We start from the raw sequence: 20878 nt of genomic DNA, 5'->3' as shown, positions 1-20878 counted from the left end.
GCAGTTTTTTTTACTTTCAATAGAAGTAAGATGGGTTTCCTGTAAGCAGGCAATTTGAACCTTAGATCTTTTGAGAAACGTAAATACTTTTGTTCGCTTTATAGGGTTGCCCAAACCGTTAACATTCAAACTAGCTAATCTCAGTACGTTTTAGGTAATACCAGAACACTGAAAATGTTGTTTCGATATGATTAGAAATACAGGACTGCAGGCTCCCCAGCCCAAGCCTGCAGGACTATGATTCAAAACGTCCGGCATAGTATAATGTGCACAGGAAATAGAAAATATGCCATATTGTACCTCTTTGGCATGATTCAAACTTGTACATAAAATAAGACAAAGAGAGAGAGCTATCCCAATTTGTTTACCCCCCTTCCCCATATTCAAGATCAATAATAGGTCCTCCGATAAAAGAGGAGTATGGGGGCATGGTAATGATGTGTTGTGACCCCCCTTTCCCGAATCAGCAATCCAAATTTACGTCAACAGTATAATGAACATGAAAGCATCATAATATTATCAAACAATAACAATTATAGTCAGATTTTGGAAAATTGTCCTCTTCTGAAATCCTCTGGAAAGAAATCTCCCGCTTTGAAGTTGATCTATATAGAATGGGATTCAAACGATCTTATGGTGGTGGTAAAAGGTGTGACAGAGAGATCCGCGGTTAACCAGTTGAAATGCTATGGGAGAGTAACTGCTATGAAACACGTTGATGAGAAAATTGATATCTTAGTTTCTCTAATGTGTTCACGCAGGATAATATCCGTCACCAGCAACAAAAGTGCTGCGATCTCCTCACAGTTCTGTACATGTGGAAAGGTTAAAATAAAATACCAGCAATGGTACTATGAATACACAAACTATTTATAGGTGGAAAAATAAGTTGGATCCGAGGAACATAATAATAGGCGACCGATCCTTTGGTCCAAATCATAGGAGCTTACGAGAGGATAATCCAAAATTATTGTGAACGTTCTTTATTTGGAAGAGAGAAAAAGAACGGGCCTCTCCACTCTCTCCCGGCTTATATCGCTGTCACCGTTCTGGGTTTATTGACATCTTAGATCCTTTTACCTTCCCGTTTTCACGCCTGTGGTCTCAAATGTCCCAGCACTTAATCAAATGAACAAGAATCCGCACCAGATCCATTCGCAGGTATCGAACTAAGTTTACCATTGATGGTAGGAAAGAATGAGATCTTAGTCTTTGGTCAAGCCTGATACAAACAATTTGGCGGGCTCAACTTCCAAGAACTGGTTTTCTTTCCCATCATGACGAATCTTCAAAATGGCCGGGTATGCCAGCTGAAATCGGACGTTGTTTTTATATAATTCTGTGCAGAGAGGACTAAACAACTTTCTCTTCTGCACTAACTGAGCCAAAAATCCTGAAATATTCGTATCTCTGCATTTTGGTAGGTTATTTTTTGTTTTTGCCGGTATGTTTGCATAATTTTGTTTGTGAGCCCAGCTCATGATTTTGGCAATTATTAAATGAGGACGAAGGTCTCCATCCAGTTTCCTCCCTAATCGGTGAGCTCTTTCGATGTGTAAAGACTCCGGCAGCTCATGCAGTTCTAGTGAATCAGTTAGCCATTTTTCCAGGAAACATTCAATATTTTGTTCTCCCGCAATTTCGGGGAAACCAACTAGTCGAATATTGTTCCTTCTCGCCCTATTCTCCAAATCATCTATTTTTTACGTGTGCCCCGGTAAGTTTTTCCAAATTTTCAATTTTATTAATAAGCGTGGCACGCTCATCTTCTAGGGTGGAGATGCGAGTTTCCACGAGGTCAAGCCTTGGGTTCAGTTCGGTGACTGCCTTTTTTATTTCTTTAAATTGAGAGGCCAACTCAGTAAATCTAGTATTATGAGCCATGACGACCGCGTTGGTAACACTCACAGTTAGATCTTCTTGCGTGCTAGGTACTGAAGCTGTGGTCGGCGAAGCTGGTATGCCAGTAGGGTCTGCCATTTTGGAGCCAGCACTTGTTGTTTTCTCCTTGTCCCGTTTCGTTCCCTTAAGGGGCATCGTACTTGTAGATTTCAGCATGAATCTATCTATTGAAATGGGAAAGTAATCTCCAGAGAGTTTGTGCTGTTTTTAGATTCGGGCTGCTTACGATTGTTGCTGATTCAGGAAAGCAGGGCACGGAGCTCAAGCAGAAACATCTGCTCAGCTACACCGCATCACGTGACCCTCCAGAGATTGGTCTTTTATTATACAGCTGATGTGTTCCACCAGAGGTGGCAGTAGTGAGGTGATCCAGAGATAGCAGTTCAGGGTCCCCTGGCATCTCACAGAGATAGTATAGGGAGATCCGGTTGCAGGTTCCCAGTGCAGCAGAGTTGTAGATGAGACAGACTGACAAAGTTAGATTACTCACTAAGTTGGTAGCTGTAGAGGTGAAGATCCCAGCAGCCAGAAGTAGATGAATACAGGCACCGAACCAGGGAGAGCAGGCCCTCGAGGAGTGAGTACCTGATCCCAGATAGGCACCTGAAAGAAAGCAAAGGGCCCCCGAGGAGCAGGTACCCAGGTTACAGAAATACCCCGAAGGGCAGAGAGAGGACCTAACATCTCAGACCCTAGTTTTTTTGCACACATTACAAATCTGTTAATAACACATGGGAAAGGGGGACTACTCTTGGCAGCAAGGAAGCGACAGAATAGCTCAGACCGGAGGCTTTCCATCCATTCACGATCCTTGCTAACTCAATGAGCTAGCAAACAAGAGCAGGCTAAATACCCGGATGGCGTGACGTCACTCGAGGGGGACGCCCCCAAGGTTCCCGCCATGACGTGGATAAAGATGTGGGTGGCGTGCGCGCGCGCAAGCTGGGAGGACCTTAGGAAAAACATGGCCTGAGGCTTTGCCATAGCCGTTCCGGGGATGCCGGAGAGAGCAGCATGCAGACGCGGCGGTAGCCATCTTTCCAAGGCTAGCGGGGAGAGCAGAGAGAAAGGTGAGGCACAAAGGTCGAAGCCGTCTGAGACCGACGGACTCAACAGTGTGAAGGGATGCATGAGAGAGAGATATAGGTAGCCTGTGTGAGGATGTATGTGTGAGAGAGAAAGGGAGCTTGTGTGGGTGTGTATGCAAGAGAGAGGGCCCTGTATGAGGGGATGTGTGTGCGCGAGTGAGGGAGCCTGTATGAGGGTGTGTGTACGTGTACTAGAGAGAGGAAGCATGTGTGTGAGAGAGGGCGGGACAGAGGGAGCCTGTGTGAGGGGCAGTACTGAGAACGGGGTCAAACTCTGGGACTGGCGATAGAGTGGAAGGGGGTTGAACCTAGAGGTGGAGGGGAGAGATACTGGCAGGTGGAGGAGTTGGGGCCTGAGAGGGCAAAGTGGCCAGGGGAGTAGGAAGAGCGAGTGGAAGACACTCTTACAGTGAATTTCTAGAGAAATTCTGCTGAAAATATTTAAAATTCTGCATCTTTAAGTAATAACTTTTTTCTGTATTAATTTAAAATGTAATTACTTAAAGACTATCATGTAAATTGTGTTATTTTGACCAATTTGTGCACAAAATTTTAATTTTTTTTGTGCAGAATTCCCACAGGACTAAGCACAAATTTTCCTTATTGCCTACTTTTTTGCGCAATCCCTAATTTAAATATTGCATCGGCCCCAGTGTGTGGGTTCCACCACGGGCAGAAGAGCTTTAATTACTGATGTCAGAGTAACCAGATTCAGATAACTTTATTTGCATGACAATTTTACATGTATTGCCAAAGTAATATACAGAATTATTAAAATAAAAGGGTAAGAAAAGAGGGAAAATCAAATTGATAAATCAAGATGGATATAAATTATGGAAAACATAATATCACAGACAAGACTTAGGTTTTGGTGTTGGTCCATATCGTTCCTGGTCTTGTTTCATTTTTGGCCTAACGGCAAGAAATCACATTTTTTGCTGTTAGAGCTGGTTCCTCCTCTTTCCCCCAGGATTATAATTTCTCCTGCTCATTTTGTGGGAAGTCGTACAGTAATCGCAATCTGCAGTTGCAGGTTCCCCTAGGATTCTACAGTCACCGGCCTGCCGTCTGTGTAGTTGCCTTCCAAGTTCTACTTCGCGATTGCTTGCAGCCAATCAGCAGAGGCTGAGGGAGCCCTCAGCCCCGCCCTCTGCCGAGCTATTAGCGGGGATGGGGGAGCGAAGGCGGCGCTTGCTGTCATTGTCCTGCCACCTCTTTCCCGCAGCCAATCAGCGGAGCCGTGCAGCTTGTCTTTCGGTGCGTGGGGGGTGGAGTAGAGAGGAACTCGCTCTGCTCGGTTTTTCTTTCACTTCCTGCTCCTGTCTGCGCCGCAGCCAATCGGTTGAGTCCTGAAGCGATGGCGGGATAGACTCGCAGAGCTTGTTTGAATGTGAGTTTAGTGCTGGTCTCGCTCCCGCTGCTGCTAGTGCTTCCTGCGTCGAGGTATGTGGAGGAAAGGAGGCGGGAGGGGCGCAGAATTTGTTGTTTGCCCCTTTATGAGTTAATAATTGCTTGTAGTAAGGATGGAACGGAGTTTTGGCAACATGTGTGCTAATGTCTGGTCTTTGACTTTGCTGCTTCTAAAATCAAACTCAGTTCTCTTTGAAAGCTAGTGGAAAGCAAACTTGCTTTTTCAAAGTTCCTGCTGTTTGCAGCCAGCTGAGGAGGGTAAAATAAGGTACTACTGCAAACGTTATTCATGCGTTTTAATGTCCTCTTCCCCACTCCAGGATGCCTTCTCATAATCAGGCTGAAAACACTATGCTGTGCAAGTCTGCGTGTTCTTTTAGTTGGGTTGAGGAGGGCAATCTAGGTGCATTAATCCGTTTTAAAACAGCTAGACTGCTTTAAAAATTGGCCTCCAAATGTTTTATTTATTTTTATTTAAAAGTTTTTTTTCTATACCGCCTATGCAAGCTGTAGCAGATCTAAGTGGTTTACAAATAAAACATACACAGTCAGTAAAAACATTAAAACACAAAGCATAATTTGAAATAGGTAGCAGAGGAAAATAATTAACTCTACATTGGGAAGTTGGTGTGGTTTATGTCTGAGAGTCAGGAAATGCTATTGACTGTAGATGGGTTTTGATAGCTTTTTTTAAAGTCATTCTTCATAGTTAATTGTCGAATGAAGTTGGGTAGCGTGTTCCACATAGAGGGACCTGCTACAGAAAAGGCATGCTTCCGTGTCAAGTCTAGCCTAGCGGTTTTGATATTTAGTACTTGAAGATAATTTTTATCAGTTGAGTGTAGGTTCGTCTCCCTCAGTTCTGGTAGAACTGAGGGAGATGAAGAAATTTAATCAAAACAGCAAAAAGTCAAGCAGAAGAGAGGATTGCCAAGGAGATAAAGAGAGGTGACAAAACATTTTTCCGATACATCAGTGAAAAGAGAAAAGTTCAAAGTGATATAGTGAAATTGAAAGGTGGAAAGGATCAATGTGTGGAGAGAGACGAAGAAATGGCAGAAATATTAAACGAATACTTCAGTTCTGTGTTCACTAAAGAGGACCGTCGCTAGCTAACAAGAAACTGGAGGGGAGTGGAGTAGATGTAACTCCATTTACAGTAGAAAATGTATGGGAAGAGCTGGAGAAACTGAAAGTGGACAAAGCCATGGGGCCTGATGAAGTTCATCCCAGGATACTGAGGGAGCTCAGAGATGTGCTGGCGGGTCCGCTGTGTGACCTGTTCAATAGATCCCTAGAAATGGGAGTGGTGCCGAGTGATTGGAGAAGAGCGGTGGTGGTCCCGCTTCACAAGAGTGGGAACAGAGAAGAGGCTGGTAACTACAGACCAGTTAGCCTCACTTCGGTGGTGGGAAAAGTAATGGAGTCACTGTTGAAAGAGAGAATAGTGAACTATCTACAGTTGGGAGAATTGCTTGGCCAGAGGCAGCATGGATTCACCAGGGGAAGATCCTGTCAGACAAATCTGATTGACGTTTTTGACTGGGTAACCAAGGAATTAGATCAAGGAAGAGCACTCGATGTCATCTAATTGGATTTCAGCAAAGCTTTTGATACAGTCCCGCACAGGAGACTAGTGAATAAAATGAGAAGCTTAGGAGTGAGTGCAGAGGTGGTGGCCTGGATTGCAAACTGATTGACGGACAGAAGACAATCAGGCCTATCATGTAAAGTGCGGCCGCGTTTACCCTGCTCCTAAGCCGCTTTTAACTCACGTTCCGGCCGCGTTAGCCCTTCCTGCGATCCCGAATCCCCTTTAACCTACTCCTACTGCGTCCTAAATTCCCCGGGCAACCCCTTCCGCCCGCGGCATGTATATTGCATGCAAACGAGCGAATTAGCTCGATATTGCATGCAAACGAGCCAATTAGCTATTCCCTAGCATCCCGTAACCCGCGCCCCGACTATCGCTCTTTCCCTGCTGTTTTGTCACGCGTTTAACCTGCAAACTTACCGCCTACCTTGACCCAGGCGGTAGAGGCATGGGTAAGGGTAGGTGGAAAGCTTTCCCCCAGCCCCCGCTCACCTGCCCCGGCCGCGATCATGGGTGCCGGTCTCCATGGCAGCCCCAGTCCTCTCCCCTGCTCCCGAAGCCAAAAAAAAAAAGCGAAAAAAACGTTGCAGCCCCCCTCCGATGTCCGGACTGGGGCTGCCACGGAGACTGCAACGGCAAAGCGACTTTTCGGTTTTTTTTTTTTTTGCTTCGCCGCTGTCAGTGTCCCCCCTCCTCTCGGAGCAGGGCGCGAAAAGCAGCCTTGCTCCGGGAGGAGGGGGAGACACTGACAGCGGCGAAGCAACGGCGAAGACAGCGGCGAAGCAAAAAAAACCAAAAGCAATTTTGGTGTTTTTTTTTCAAAATCGACAATTTTGTTTTTTTTCCAAAAGCGACTTACTTTCGGGATCTGTCAAGATCCCAAAAGTAAGTCGCTTTTGGACGCCTGCCAACTTACTTTTCTGAAGCCATCATCAGGAACACATGCGATCGTAGCTCCTCCCGATGAAGACAAAGATGGCCGCCTGCACGGGGGAAGCGTACAATTGGCCGCTCAAGAAGTCACGACGTCACGTCTTGAGCGGCCAATTGTACGCTTCCCCCGTGCAGGCGGCCATCTTTGTCTTCGTCGGGAGGAGCTACGATCGCATGTGTTCCTGATGATGGCTTCAGAAAAGTAAGTTGCTTCGCGTTGTCAGTGTCCCCCCTCCTCTCGGAGCAGGGCGCGAAAAGCAGCCTTGCTCCGAGAGGAGGGGGGACACTGACAGCGGCGAAACAAAAAAAAAAAACGAAAAGTCGCTTCGCCGTTGCTTCGCCGCTGTCAGTGTCTCCCCCTCCTCCCGGAGCAAGGCTGCCTTTCGCGCCCTGCTCCGAGAGGAGGGGGGACACTGACAGCGGCGAAGCAAAAAAAACCAAAAGCAAGAAGTAAGTCGCTTCGCCGCTTCCCTCCTCCCGGAGCAAGGCTGCTTTTTGCGCCCTGCTCCGGGAGGAGGGAAGAGTGAAGCGGCGAAGCGACTTACTTTTTGGTTTTTTTCGCTTCCTGGTATCTGTCATTTCAAATGACATTTGAAATGACAGATACCAGCGTGGCGTGAAGCCTTAGGCCCGCGCACCCAGGATACTGTATAGGCGCTCTATCCAGTAAAATGGGTTGCGCAGGCCTAACGCTTCACGGGCACTTATTAGCCGCGGCATGCATTTGCATGCAATTAGAGTTCAGGATCGAGCGGTAGGTGAGCTGCACTGTGCGGGCGGTAACCGCGGGTGCCGCAGGCACTAATGCAGCTCTTCCTACAGCTCGGTACTGGATAGGCCTGAATAATGTGTGATGGTAAATGGAACTCTCTCTGAAGAGAGAGCAGTTTTAAGCAGTGTACTGCAAGGATCGGTGTTGGGATCGGTCCTGTTCATTATCTTTATGAGCAACATTGCGGACAGGATAGAAGGTAAGGTTTGTCTTTTTGCGGATGACACTAAGATTTGCCTCAGAGTAGACACACCGGAAGGAGTGGAGAGAATGAGATGGGATTTAAGGAAGCTGGAAGAGTGGTCAAAGATATGGCAGCTGAGATTCAATGCCAAGAAGTACAGAGTCATGCATATGGGGAGTGGAAATCCGAATGAACTGTATTCGATGGGGGGAGAAAGGCTGATGTGCACGGAGCAGGAGAGAGACCTTGGGGTGATAGTGTCTAATGATCTGAAGTTGGCCAAACAATGTGCAAGGCGATAGCTAAAGCCAGAAGAATGCTGGGCTGCATAGAGAGAGGAATATCGAGTAAGAAAAGGGATGTAATTATCCCCTTGTACAGGTCCTTGGTGAGGCCTCACCTGGAGTACTGTGTTCAGTTCTGGAGACTGTATCTCCAAAGAGACAGAGACAAGATAGAGGCGGTCCAGAGGAGGGCGACCAAAAAGGTGGATGGTCTATCAAATGACTTATGAGGAGAGATTGAAGAATCTAAATATGTACACCCTGGAGGTAAGGAGGAGCAGAGGTGATATGATTCAATCTTTCAGATACTTGAAAGGTTTTAATGATCCAAAGACAATGACAAACCTTTTCTGTCAGAAAAAAATCAGCAGAACCAGGGGTCACGATTTGAAGCTCCAGGGAGGAAGATTCAGAACCAATGTCAGGAAGTATTTCTTCACAGAGAGGGTGGTGGATGCTTGGAATGCCCTTCCAGAGGAAGTGGTGAAGACCAGAACTGTGAAGGACTTCAAAGGGGTGTGGGATGAACACTGTGGATCCATAAAGTCTAGAGGACGTGAATGAAGAGTGGGTGGCTCGCGGGAATGACTGCTACTACCTGGAGATAATACCCTTATTCAATAAACATACACACACGGTTAATGTGACTCCAACATTGCTCTAAGCTTCAACGGCAAGAGGAAAGTGGAAATAAGGATTTGCATTCACAAAAAAGCGGGGAGTAGCTTGCTTGATACGGCGGTTACTACCCCAAATCAAATAAGCCTTATACTTCACTTTCAATCCATATCCAGCATAGCTCTCTGCTTCAATGGCAGGGGGAATGAAGAAAAGTGGATCTATATACAGATAACCAACAAGGACTGAATTACATAGACTGGGTAAACAAGCATGGGTGTAGTTTGCTTATTGCGGCAGTTACTACCCCAAACTAATTAAGCTAGATATTTCACTTAGATGCAGTTCCAACACTGCTCTCTACATTAATGGTGGGGGTGGAAGGGAAATAGAACCAAAAGGTTACTAAGAGCCAAGAATAACAGATAAGTATGAGGAAAAAAAAGTGTGAAACTTGCTGGGCAGACTGGATGGGCTGTTTGGTCTTCTTCTGCCGTCAATTGTATGTTTCTATGATATAGGTGCAGAGATGAGCATACCCAAATAGATTATGAATCATGTATTATGTTATGAATATAATGGTCAACATTTTGTACTGAATGTGCTGATGGATTGGAAGCCAGTGTAATTGTTTCAGAATTGGAGTAATATGTTCTTTACATGTGTGTTGGTGATTAGTCGGGCTACACAATTTTGAATTAATTGGAGGGGACAAGGCATAATCTGGGAGGCCTAACTAAAGGTAATAATGGGAGATTTCAATTACCCCAATATTGACTGGGTAAATGTATCATAGGGATATGCTAGAGTAGAGCTTTTCATGTTGGTTACACTTTTTAGACAAACATAATTTCACGACACAGCAAACCAGAGGTTAAAGGTTAAACGAACGAAACATATTTCTACAATTTATGTGTTTCCTTAAATATATACATAAATAAAATGTTTCATGACACAACCTTTCATTTATATTAAAAATATATAATATTCCAAGATTAATGTTATAATTTATGAGTAACAATAATAAAACAAATTGTCTGGCCCCCACACATTCATCTCTCCCCCCCCCCCCAAAAACACATGTCTGGCCCCCACACTCATGTACCTCTTCTTTTTGATTGTTGCTTCACTCCCTTCAGGGTTCAAACCTGCCATGCTGCATAAAACCTTCCAGGATCACCAGACACTGTTGCTTGCAGTCAGTACTCCTCTTGGCCAGGCCTCATCAGCAGCAACAGTTAATGACAAGGACAGCTGGGCTCAAGTCCCACCCACCAAGCCCAAAAAAACCCCACGATTGACAGCAAACATTGCCCAATAATAAGCAACCCACGAACTGGGGAAAAAAAAGTGAATCTCTAGAAAAAAAAAAAGCCCAAATTCGCATCAGAGTTGACCAGGCTTGCGCGACACACCTGCACAGTGCAGGCGACACACTAACATGTCGCGACACACAGTTTGGAAAGCCCTGTGCTAGAGAGATAAAGTTCCTGGATGGAATAAATGACAGCTTTATGGAGCAATTGGTTCATGAACTGAGAAGAGAGGGAGCAATTTTAGATCTAATTTTCAGTGGAGCACAGGATTTGGTGAGAGAGGTAATGGTGGTGGGGCCACTTGGCAATAGTGATCATAATATGATCAAATTTGAATTAATGACGAAGGGGGACAGTAAGCAAATCCATGCCTTGTGCTAAACTTTCAAAAGGGAAACTTTGATAAATGAGAAAAATAGAAAAAAAACTGAAAGGAGCACCACATAAAATTGATACAATTCCTACCATAGACATAAAAAAAACTTGCTGACACCACGTCCCGTTCAATCACCAAAATAATTAACCTATCCCTTAACGAAGGATCAATCCCAGACATACTTAAAGGTGCAATAATCAAGTCAGTATTAAAGAAAAAAAACAGTGACCCAAATATACTAAGTAACTACATACAGACCATTCTCAAACCTATCCCTACTTGTTAAATTGATAGAAAAAACAGTACAAAAACAACTAACCGAACATCTTGACAATAATAGCATACTGTGCCCCTCACAACATGGCTTTAGAAAACACTATAGTACCGAAACATTACTAACCTCTCTAACTGATAATATACTACGAGGATTCCATAATGGGAAACACTACATCATGATACTGTTGGACCTATCAGCAGCATTTGACACAGTAAACCATAACATACTGCTAAAACGATTAGAAGAAATTGGTCTACAGAACAAGACATTGAAATGGTTCAGATCATACCTAAACAATAGATTTTTCCAAGTACAGATTAAAAACAAAATATCAGACAGAAATGAGGTAAAAACAGGAGTACCCCAGGGATCCACACTTTCGGTGACACTATTTAACATCTACATGCTGCCTCTATGCCACCTCCTAGCTGGAATAGGCATCATACACTACATATACGCTGACGACATTCAACTAATATTACCCGTAGAGGAAACAATTGATAAGACATTAAACCTAGCAATGATGTACCTAGATAAAATTTAGCAATTACTAAACCAAATGGAACTAGTAATTAACATTGAAAAAACTGAATTTATTCACCTAGAACGTAAAAACTCCGAGACAATTCAAAACCCCATCAAACTTAAAAACAATCAGGAAGTGGAACTAACCGAGAAAGCTCACAACCTAGGAGTAATAATAGACACTGAACTCAGCCTTAAGCAACACATATCACAAAAAGTTAGGGAAGGCTACGCCAAACTTATGATCCTTAGGAGGCTTAAACCCCTACTAACCCAAGCACATTTCCGAACAGTTCTACAAGCACTTATATTCTCTAGCACAGACTACTGTAACACACTATTTTTGGGACTACCGTATGTAACAATAAGACCTCTACAAATCTTACAAAACTCTGCTGCCAGAATACTTACTGGAAAAAGCAAAAGAGACCACATCACCCAAACACTTGCCGAATTGCACTGGTTGCCAATAGAACAAAGAGTGCACTATAAAACACTTTGCACAATTCACAAACTGATAAATGAAGAAAAAGCAGACTGGTTAAACACAGCACTACGCTTACACATCCCACTGAAAAATTTTAGATCAGCTAATAAAGCTCCCATCAATCAAGACAGCAAAACTGACCCAAGTTAGAGAACGAGCCCTATCATTAGCCGGACCAGCACTATGGAATTCATTGCCACTGGAAACAAGATTACAGAGAGATTTAAAACTCTTTAAAAAAAAAAGTTTGAAAACATGGCTTTTCAAGAAAGCATTTTACAATGAGAATAGAGATTCTGAAGTTTAAATGAAAAAGCTAAAGTCACCAAATACCACACCATACCTATACATTATCATTTTACTCAACATTATAATAGAATAATTTAAGAGAACTGTAGTACAAAATACAATGATTGTATGGTTTTTCCTATTAATCATTGAAAAGGACAAGATCCAGATCACACAACATATACCTTATATTATGAATACATGTTACCGATAAATGTTCTGGCACATTGTTAGTAAGAGTTCAACCAAATATATATTTACGTGCCTCATTGTAAACCGTTGTGATGGTGCTTTACTAAACGATGGTATAGAAAAGATTTTAAATAAATAAAGGTAAAAAGTATGCAAGAGGCGAGGTCATTGTTAAAAAAAAAACCAAAAAAAAACAAAACCAAAACAAAACATCCTAGAAGCACAGTCCAGATGTATTCCACACATTAAGAAAGGTGGAAAGAAGGCAAAGTGATCACTAGCATGGTTAAAAGAGGAGGTGAAAAAAGCTATTTTAGCCAAAAGATCTTCATTCAAAAATTTGAAGGATCCAACTGAAGAAAATAGGGTAATGCATTAGTGTTGGCAAGTTAAATGTAAGACATTGATAAGATAGACTAAGAGAGAATTTGAAAAGAAGTTGATCATAGAGGCAAAAACTCACAGTAAAAACTTTAAAAAATATATCCAAAGCAGAAAGCCTGTGAAGGAGTCAGTTGGACCTTTAGATGATGGAGGGGTTAAAGGGGCAATTAGAGAAGATAAGGCCATCGCGGAAAGATTAAATTATTTTTTTGCTTCAGTGTTTACTGAAGAGGATGTTGGGGAGTTCTATGGGTAATGCCCTAGTTGTGCTCTGCATCCATTGTTGGAGGTCGAGGGGGTTCCCATGGATGCAGAGTGGATGTTTACATAAAGCCCCGTGACGGTCACGTGTTCAGTGTGTCACACATGTGAGAACCATCTGTTAGGTGTGTCCCGGCCGAAAAAAGGTTGAGAACCACTGCTCTAGCTGACCCAGGGAGCAGAAGACTCTGCTTGGGTAAAGAGCCAGGGACCTTCCGCAGTGCTGCCATTCAGTCACCTTACAAGCCTAGAGGCAGAGTTTTGAAATCTTAACATTTTGCCTATCTGTACTAAACATTTCTGTTTTTACTTGCCATGCTGCTGTTTTACAGCAGGGGGACTTGAGATTTCCAACAACTCAGCAGTCTGTTGGCATTATTACATATTTGGATCCAGAATGACACTTTGGGTCCAATTTTATTAAAATTAATAAATTCTAGTGTGTGGAAATACCAGTATTCCTCATAAAGCAATTTTTTAAAATATTTTAACAAACTTGCCAATAGAGTAACTCACAGGCATTAGTGCAGTGGTTTGTAAGCTACATCCAGGACAGGAAATATTTTGTTACAGCGTGGGGCGGTGTTTGGGATGTCCCTGCTGGTGAGATGTTACAGCATAGGTGGTGCACATGCCATGCCAGTTTGGTGAAGCTCAGGTAAATGTTAAGGTATATTGATGCATGTATGGTGTGGCAGTGTTTCTGTCAATATATGAAAGGTTTCAAATGGAAAACTGATGATTGTTCTAATATATGAATTTCTTTCTCTCTGTATACATGTATGTCTGTATATGATTGTCAGACTTTTAAAAATACACGCACCCTCTCACCTAGGGCAAGCCCATTTTCTGGACTGGTGAGGTGGTAGAAACATCCTTGTGCATCTGGAAGTGAGGGAAGCAGCAAATGTGTCTTCATCCCTGATCAGGGATGAGGAGTGGGGGAGGTGGCAGAAGTGTCTTCAGTCCCGGTTGGGGTTCAGGAGCAGGGGGAAGAGACATTGGAGTCTGGGAGAGGGCTGAGGGGGAGGAAGAAGAGAGAGAGGGAGATAAAGGGAGGAAGCAAAAAAAAAAATAGGATGGGAGAGGAGGAGATGGGGGGGAAAAAGGAGTTGGAAGGAGGAAACATAAGAACATAAGAAAATGCCATACTGGGTCAGACCAAGGGTCCATCAAGCCCAGCATCCTGTTTCCAACAGTGGCCAATCCAGGCCATAAGAACCTGGCAAGTACCCAAAAACTAAGTCTATTCCATGTAACCATTGCTAATGGCAGTGGCTATTCTCTAAGTGAACTTAATAGCAGGTAATGGACTTCTCCTCCAAGAACTTATCCAATCCTTTTTTAAACACAGCTATACTAACTGCACGAACCACATTCTCTGGCAACAAATTCCAGAGTTTAATTGTGCGTTGAGTAAAAAAGAACTTTCTCCGATTAGTTTTAAATGTGCCCCATGCTAACTTCATGGAGTGTCCCCTAGTCTTTCTACTATCCGAAAGAGTAAATAACCGATTCACATCTACCCGTTCTAGACCTCTCATGATTTTAAACACCTCTATCATATCCCCCCTCAGTCGTCTCTTCTCCAAGCTAAAAAGTCCTAACCTCTTTAGTCTTTCCTCATAGGGGAGTTGTTCCATTCCCCTTATCATTTTGGTAGCCCTTCTCTGTACCTTCTCCATCGCAATTATATCTTTTTTGAGATGCGGCGACCAGAATTGTACACAGTATTCAAGGTGCGGTCTCACCATGGAGCGATACAGAGGCATTATGACATTTTCCGTTTTATTCATCATTCCTTTTCTAATAATTCCCAACATTCTGTTTGCTTTTTTGACTGCCGCAGCACACTGAACCGACGATTTCAATGTGTTATCCACTATGACACCTAGATCTCTTTCTTGGGTTGTAGCACCTAATATGGAACCCAACATCGTGTAATTATAGCATGGGTTATTTTTCCCTATATGCATCACCTTGCACTTATCCACATTAAATTTCATCTGCCATTTGGATGCCCAATTTTCTAGTCTCACAAGGTCTTCCTGCAATTTATCACAATCTGCTTGTGATTTAACTACTCTGAACAATTTTGTGTCATCTGCAAATTTGATTATCTCACTCGTCGTATTTCTTTCCAGATCATTTATAAATATATTGAACAGTAAGGGTCCCAATACAGATCCCTGAGGCACTCCACTGTCCACTCCCTTCCACTGAGAAAATTGCCCATTTAATCCTACTCTCTGTTTCCTGTCTTTTAGCCAGTTTGCAATCCACGAAAGGACATCGCCACCTATCCCATGACTTTTTACTTTTCCTAGAAGCCTCTCATGAGGAACTTTGTCAAACGCCTTCTGAAAATCCAAGTATACTATATCTACCAGTTCACCTTTATCCACATGTTTATTAACTCCTTCAAAAAAGTGAAGCAGATTTGTGAGGCAAGACTTGCCCTGGGTAAAGCCATGCTGACTTTGTTCCATTAAACCATGTCTTTCTATATGTTCTGTGATTTTGATGTTTAGAACACTTTCTACTATTTTTCCTGGCACTGAAGTCAGGCTAACCGGTCTGTAGTTTCCCGGATCGCCCCTGGAGCCCTTTTTAAATATTGGGGTTACATTTGCTATCCTCCAGTCTTCAGGTACAATGGATGATTTTAATGACAGGTTACAAATTTTTACTAATAGGTCTGAAATTTCATTTTTTAGTTCCTTCAGAACTCTGGGGTGTATACCATCCGGTCCAGGTGATTTACTACTCTTCAGTTTGTCAATCAGGCCTACCACATCTTCTAGGTTCACCGTGATTTGATTCAGTCCATCTGAATCATTACCCATGAAAACCTTCTCCATTACGGGTACCTCCCCAACATCCTCTTCAGTAAACACCGAAGCAAAGAAATCATTTAATCTTTCCGCGATGGCCTTATCTTCTCTAAGTGCCCCTTTAACCCCTCGATCATCTAACGGTCCAACTGACTCCCTCACAGGCTTTCTGCTTCGGATATATTTAAAAAAGTTTTTACTGTGAGTTTTTGCCTCTACAGCCAACTTCTTTTCAAATTCTCTCTTAGCCTGTCTTATCAATGTCTTACATTTAACTTGCCAATGTTTATGCTTTATCCTATTTTCTTCTGTTGGATCCTTCTTCCAATTTTTGAATGAAGATCTTTTGGCTAAAATAGCTTCTTTCACCTCCCCTTTTAACCATGCCGGTAATCGTTTTGCCGCCTTTCCAGACTAAAAAAAAAGTTGCAAGGGGTGGGGCACCTGTTGGAGGAGAGAAGACTGCACCTGGGTGGGGTAAAAGAGGAAAGTGACATGAGAGGAGGAAAATAGGACCCAAAGCCGCATCAGATATAAGCATACGTTCTTCCAAAGATATAATAGGGCACCTCCTGTTGGAACTGCAAATAGTCCATAGGATCCACCCGTGTCTATAGAAAAAATGGAAATATCCAGCGGAGCACCGAATGTTTGTGTCCCGCATTAGAGGAAGGGCAAAAAGCTATACCTTCCAGGAAGTAAATTACCACAAAAAAAAAAGAGGAAAGTGAAAGGGCTGCATTAGGGTGAGAGAAAACACATGTAGTCTGCTTTTGTTCCCACTGCTCCCTCCACCAAAAATACCCATTATCTGATTTGGGAGGGGGGGGGTGGGAGAGGAGGAAGGTGAGAGTGCATGGTGAGTGCATTCCATCCCTGGGGAGTCAGCCCTGGAGGAGTTCCAGAATCCCTGTAGATTGTTCTCCCGGGGCATAGTAAATGATTAGGCAAGATGTCATGGGGTTTCTTAAAAAAAAAAAAAAAGGCGTGAACTGTTTATTTTTTTTTAAATACTGAATTTAAAACAAAGACTTAAATACTTTGAAGAAAGAAAAGTCATATCCGATGCACAGAGAAAAAGATGAAGATTGTATTAGAGATGTACAATTTCTGGAACTTTTCCAATCACTGGGTTTTGAAAAAAGAAATACTTTTTTTTTGTTTTAAGACCTTCACGTCTCTCTAGTTCAGGTGTGATGGGTCAAGGTAATTGGAGACTTCATTTTCAGAGGAATAACCAGAGCTGGGTCCTTTTTTTTTTTTTTTTTAAAGCCTTTTGCTTTTCCCAGGCATTGACCTGAGAGGCTGCTAAATGTGTGCATCTGGTGATTTTTGTTTGCTTTTTGGACTGGATGTGAATGGGGGACTAGAAGAGTTTCTTGTGGGACCTTCAGTTCATAACATGGGCCTGCGAAGCCTGGGTGGGTTGGATGTGAACAGGAATAACTACATGTCCTACCCCCTAGCTTTTGGCTTGTGGAAATGCAGCTCCTAACAAAACTAAAATAGTTATGCTTACTCTACTAAGTATTTAACTTCCCTGCAAAAATGGACAATACAGGTTATATAGAATCGTAATGAAACATCCCTGATTTTACATAAAACCCCCTCGAAATCCATCTAAAGAGAGATTTTGATAGCCTTTTGACATGAAAATTCTTTTAAAATGTTCCATAACTATTGGGAATACAGATTTCAGAGAGGATCAAGAACATAAGAAGATCCCTGGTTTTGAGACTTTGAAGAATGTTGTCCCCAGTTTCTCTTGAGGATTGAGGCATACTTGTCATTCCTTTTCAGTCGTAAAGAGAACAGTTTTCTTTTTTACCTGTGTGGTTTTGTCTTTCCTTGGTTATCGGCTCTGCCTCGCTCAGTGTTTAGCAGTTATGCTCCCTCTTTATCAGCTCAAGAAAACTTTAGTGCTTCTAGGCCATTTTGGGAGTCATTTATGCGGCAGCTGCACTGTAACAGCGGGTTATTTGGCAGCTAAGTCATGGACAGCCCTCATATGCTTTCAGCCCGTGCATGAGTGCTTCTGTAACAAAAGTTACTAACTGAAATGTTACATTGTCCGACACTAATCCCGATAGCTCTGTTGACAGAATGAAGCTAATCCATTCCTTGTTAAGAAATCCTGCCTTCAACCGTTCAAGGATGTAACAAATACTTCACGCCAAAGCTCTGCAGGGTTCCCCATTGCCTGAAAGTGTAGATCAGCAACGGGTGTTTTGACTGGGGAGATTCTTGAGATATGGCCAGGGCTTTGGGAGGAGGGGAGGGCACTTTGAACTGGATGAAGATCTGAGACCACCTTGGTTCTCTCTTTTGATGGTGGCAAGAGAGACACCCAGCAAACACTGGGAGTTTGACTATGGTGTTTGGAGGAGTCCAGACTGATGGTGTTGATTTATAAAGCTCTGATTTAAAAAATAAATAAAAATCCCATACAGACAGTCAAAGAGACTATAGGGTGAGAACAATATATTGTTTCAATGAGAGTGCTTATATCTTTAGTCTGCATACTATGCCTAAAAAAGGTAAACTATGTAGCTACAGCTTTAATACAAAAGGGACATTGCTCAATTGCTCTGCTTCAAAAACTAAATTTTATCAACTTCAGTTCACCTAACTAAAGTAGCACGCAATCTTCAGCATGCACAAAATAACCTGCTCTTCAAATGCAAGGCACCCACATTAAGTTGGGTGTGAATATTGGATTGTTAGGAAGGTAAATATGTGCGTATATCTTATACCCATTGCAAAATGGGATGTATTGTGCACACGCTTATTCTAAATAAGTGACAATTTCTTAGCGCCCAGTCAGATGAATCCTGAACAAGTGGGTTATGCATTCTTACCAGCAGATGTCAGTATACTCTGTCTCCATCACAGTATATACACCCCTGCAGTTACATCAGCCTGCCAGTATTCTCCATCTCCAGCAGATCATAGACGTGCATCTCCCCACTGGGGATTGCTGAATTAAGGATAAAATTTGCTCTGCTCTCCTACGGTGATACTAAATTATCCCTCCCCCAGTTGAGAATTCTTGAGGAGATTTCCATGGTCCCTCAGATGTGTGCCTTGGTCCGGTAGCTGGTTTTGCTGGTGTGGACTTAGCTGCTTGAGCAGCTGAAAGGCAGCAGGTGCAGGAACCAGAGTGCAGCGGTGATGGCATATGCCGTATTCCCCCCCCACAGCTGGAGACGTCTCTGTGCTCAGCTAGGTACGGCTAAGCTCTGGTAAGTTGGGGGGGGGGGGGGGAAAGAGAGATACAACACGAGGGGTTTTTTTTTTGTTTTGTTGTACAAGGTTTCCTCCTCCCCCAGTCTCCATACTCGGCATGCTGGTCTGTCATTTGTTTCCCTCCATGGGATGTCGAGGGACGTGGGAAGCCTGGCGGGTTGAGCAGCCTCCTTAGGTTAGGCTCCTCTCAGAGGCTTTTTGCTGTGCGCCATGTGGTAGGCCACAACGGCTTTTCGTGCACTTTATAAGGCTGCCCTCTACAGAATTGTCTGTCCGGCGTGTGCTTCTAACTGTGCGTCCAGGTTTTGCACCCAGTTTTTGGGTGCACAATGCAGCCTTGTAGTCTGTGCACCCACATTAAGTGACATTAGTGAGCACGCACCTGCACAAGTGGTACTGTGCGCTTATGTTTTTGTGCCCTTAATTTTGGGCCACTTAGCTAAGCGCCTAGGTGTGTGCGCCTCAGTGTTGGATGCATAATTTCTAGGTGCTTAGTTAAGCGCCTATTTAAAAAAAACAAAAATCAAACAAACAGCTAGATGTATGCCTCTGGCTGCTGCTCAGCATGTTGGCCATCATGGTGCCTGTGCTTAAGGCAGCCTAAACCTCTTTCTCTTTGCATTGCTTGTTATATGTGGGCATCGCAGCCAGGAGTGCCCACTGATTTGTGCCAGTACTGTTTGGAGGCTCAGGGTAAATTGTCTTCCTCTGATATCACTAAGCCTGGTTCTTCCCAGCCAGATGTGGGTCTGGGTAAAGACGATCCAGGTGGGGCACCTGATTTTGGAATTCCCCTGACTGGTTCCTCATAAGGGGAAGGTAGCTCAGTGAATACACCTCAGGTTCCTCCCTGTCTGGATGCTTCTACTTTTTCATGGGTAGATCCAGGAAACTACAGACCGGTTAGCCTGACTTCAGTGCCAGGAAAAATAGTGGAAAGTGTTCTAAACATCAAAATCACAGAACATATAGGAAGACATGGTTTAATGGAACAAAGTCAGCATGGCTTTACCCAGGGCAAGTCTTGCCTCACAAATCTGCTTCACTTTTTTGAAGGAGTTAATAAACATGTGGATAAAGGTGAACCGGTAGATATAGTATACTTGGATTTTCAGAAGGCATTTGACAAAGTTCCTCATGAGAGGCTTCTAGGAAAAGTAAAAAGTCATGGGATAGGTGGCGATGTCCTTTCGTGGATTGCAAACTGGCTAAAAGACTGGAAACAGAGTAGGATTAAATGGACAATTTTCTCAGTGGAAGGGAGTGGACAGTGGAGTGCCTCAGGGATCTGTATTTGGACCCTTACTTTTCAATATATTTATAAATGATCTGAAAAGAAATACGACGAGTGAGATAATCAAATTTGCAGATGACACAAAATTGTTCAGAGTAGTTAAATCACAAGCAGATTGTGATAAATTGCAGGAAGACCTTGTGAGACTGGAAAATTGGGCATCCAAATGGCAGATGAAATTTAATGTGGATAAGTGCAAGGTGATGCATATAGGGAAAAATAACCCATGCTATAATTACACAATGTTGGGTTCCATATTAGGTGCTACAACCCAAGAAAGAGATCTAGGTGTCATAGTGGATAACACATTGAAATCGTCGGTTCAGTGTGTTGCGGCAGTCAAAAAAGCAAACAATATTGGGAATTATTAGAAAGGGAATGGTGAATAAAACGGAAAATGTCATAATGGCTCTGTATCGCTCCATGGTGAGACCGCACCTTGAATACTGTGTACAATTCTGGTCGCCGCATCTCAAAAAAGATATAATTGCGATGGAAAATGTACAGAGAAGGGCTACCAAAATGATAAGGGGAATGGAACAACTCCCCTATGAGGAAAGACTAAAGAGGTTAGGTCTTTTCAGCTTGGAGAAGAGACGACTGAGGGGGGATA

At 43.2% G+C, this 20878-nt stretch overlaps 1 protein-coding gene across 3 annotated transcripts in view; it reads left to right on the top strand.

Moving 5' to 3' along the window:
- The first annotated feature begins 4199 nt into the window (after nucleotides 1-4199).
- FANCC (FA complementation group C) overlaps nucleotides 4200-20878 on the top strand; it is a 566530-nt gene continuing 549851 nt past the window's right edge. The window contains exon 1 of one of the 3 annotated variants that reach the window (XM_029617560.1): nucleotides 4200-4433. The gene's annotated coding sequence lies outside the window, so the exon portion shown is untranslated. The remainder of the gene's footprint in view (nucleotides 4434-20878) is intronic. The other 2 variants (XM_029617551.1, XM_029617542.1) reach the window with 2 other exon arrangements.

The sequence above is a fragment of the Rhinatrema bivittatum genome, chromosome 1 (assembly GCF_901001135.1).
Source record: "Rhinatrema bivittatum chromosome 1, aRhiBiv1.1, whole genome shotgun sequence".
NCBI lineage: Eukaryota > Metazoa > Chordata > Amphibia > Gymnophiona > Rhinatrematidae > Rhinatrema > Rhinatrema bivittatum.
This window is presented reverse-complemented; position numbering and strand designations above follow the sequence as displayed.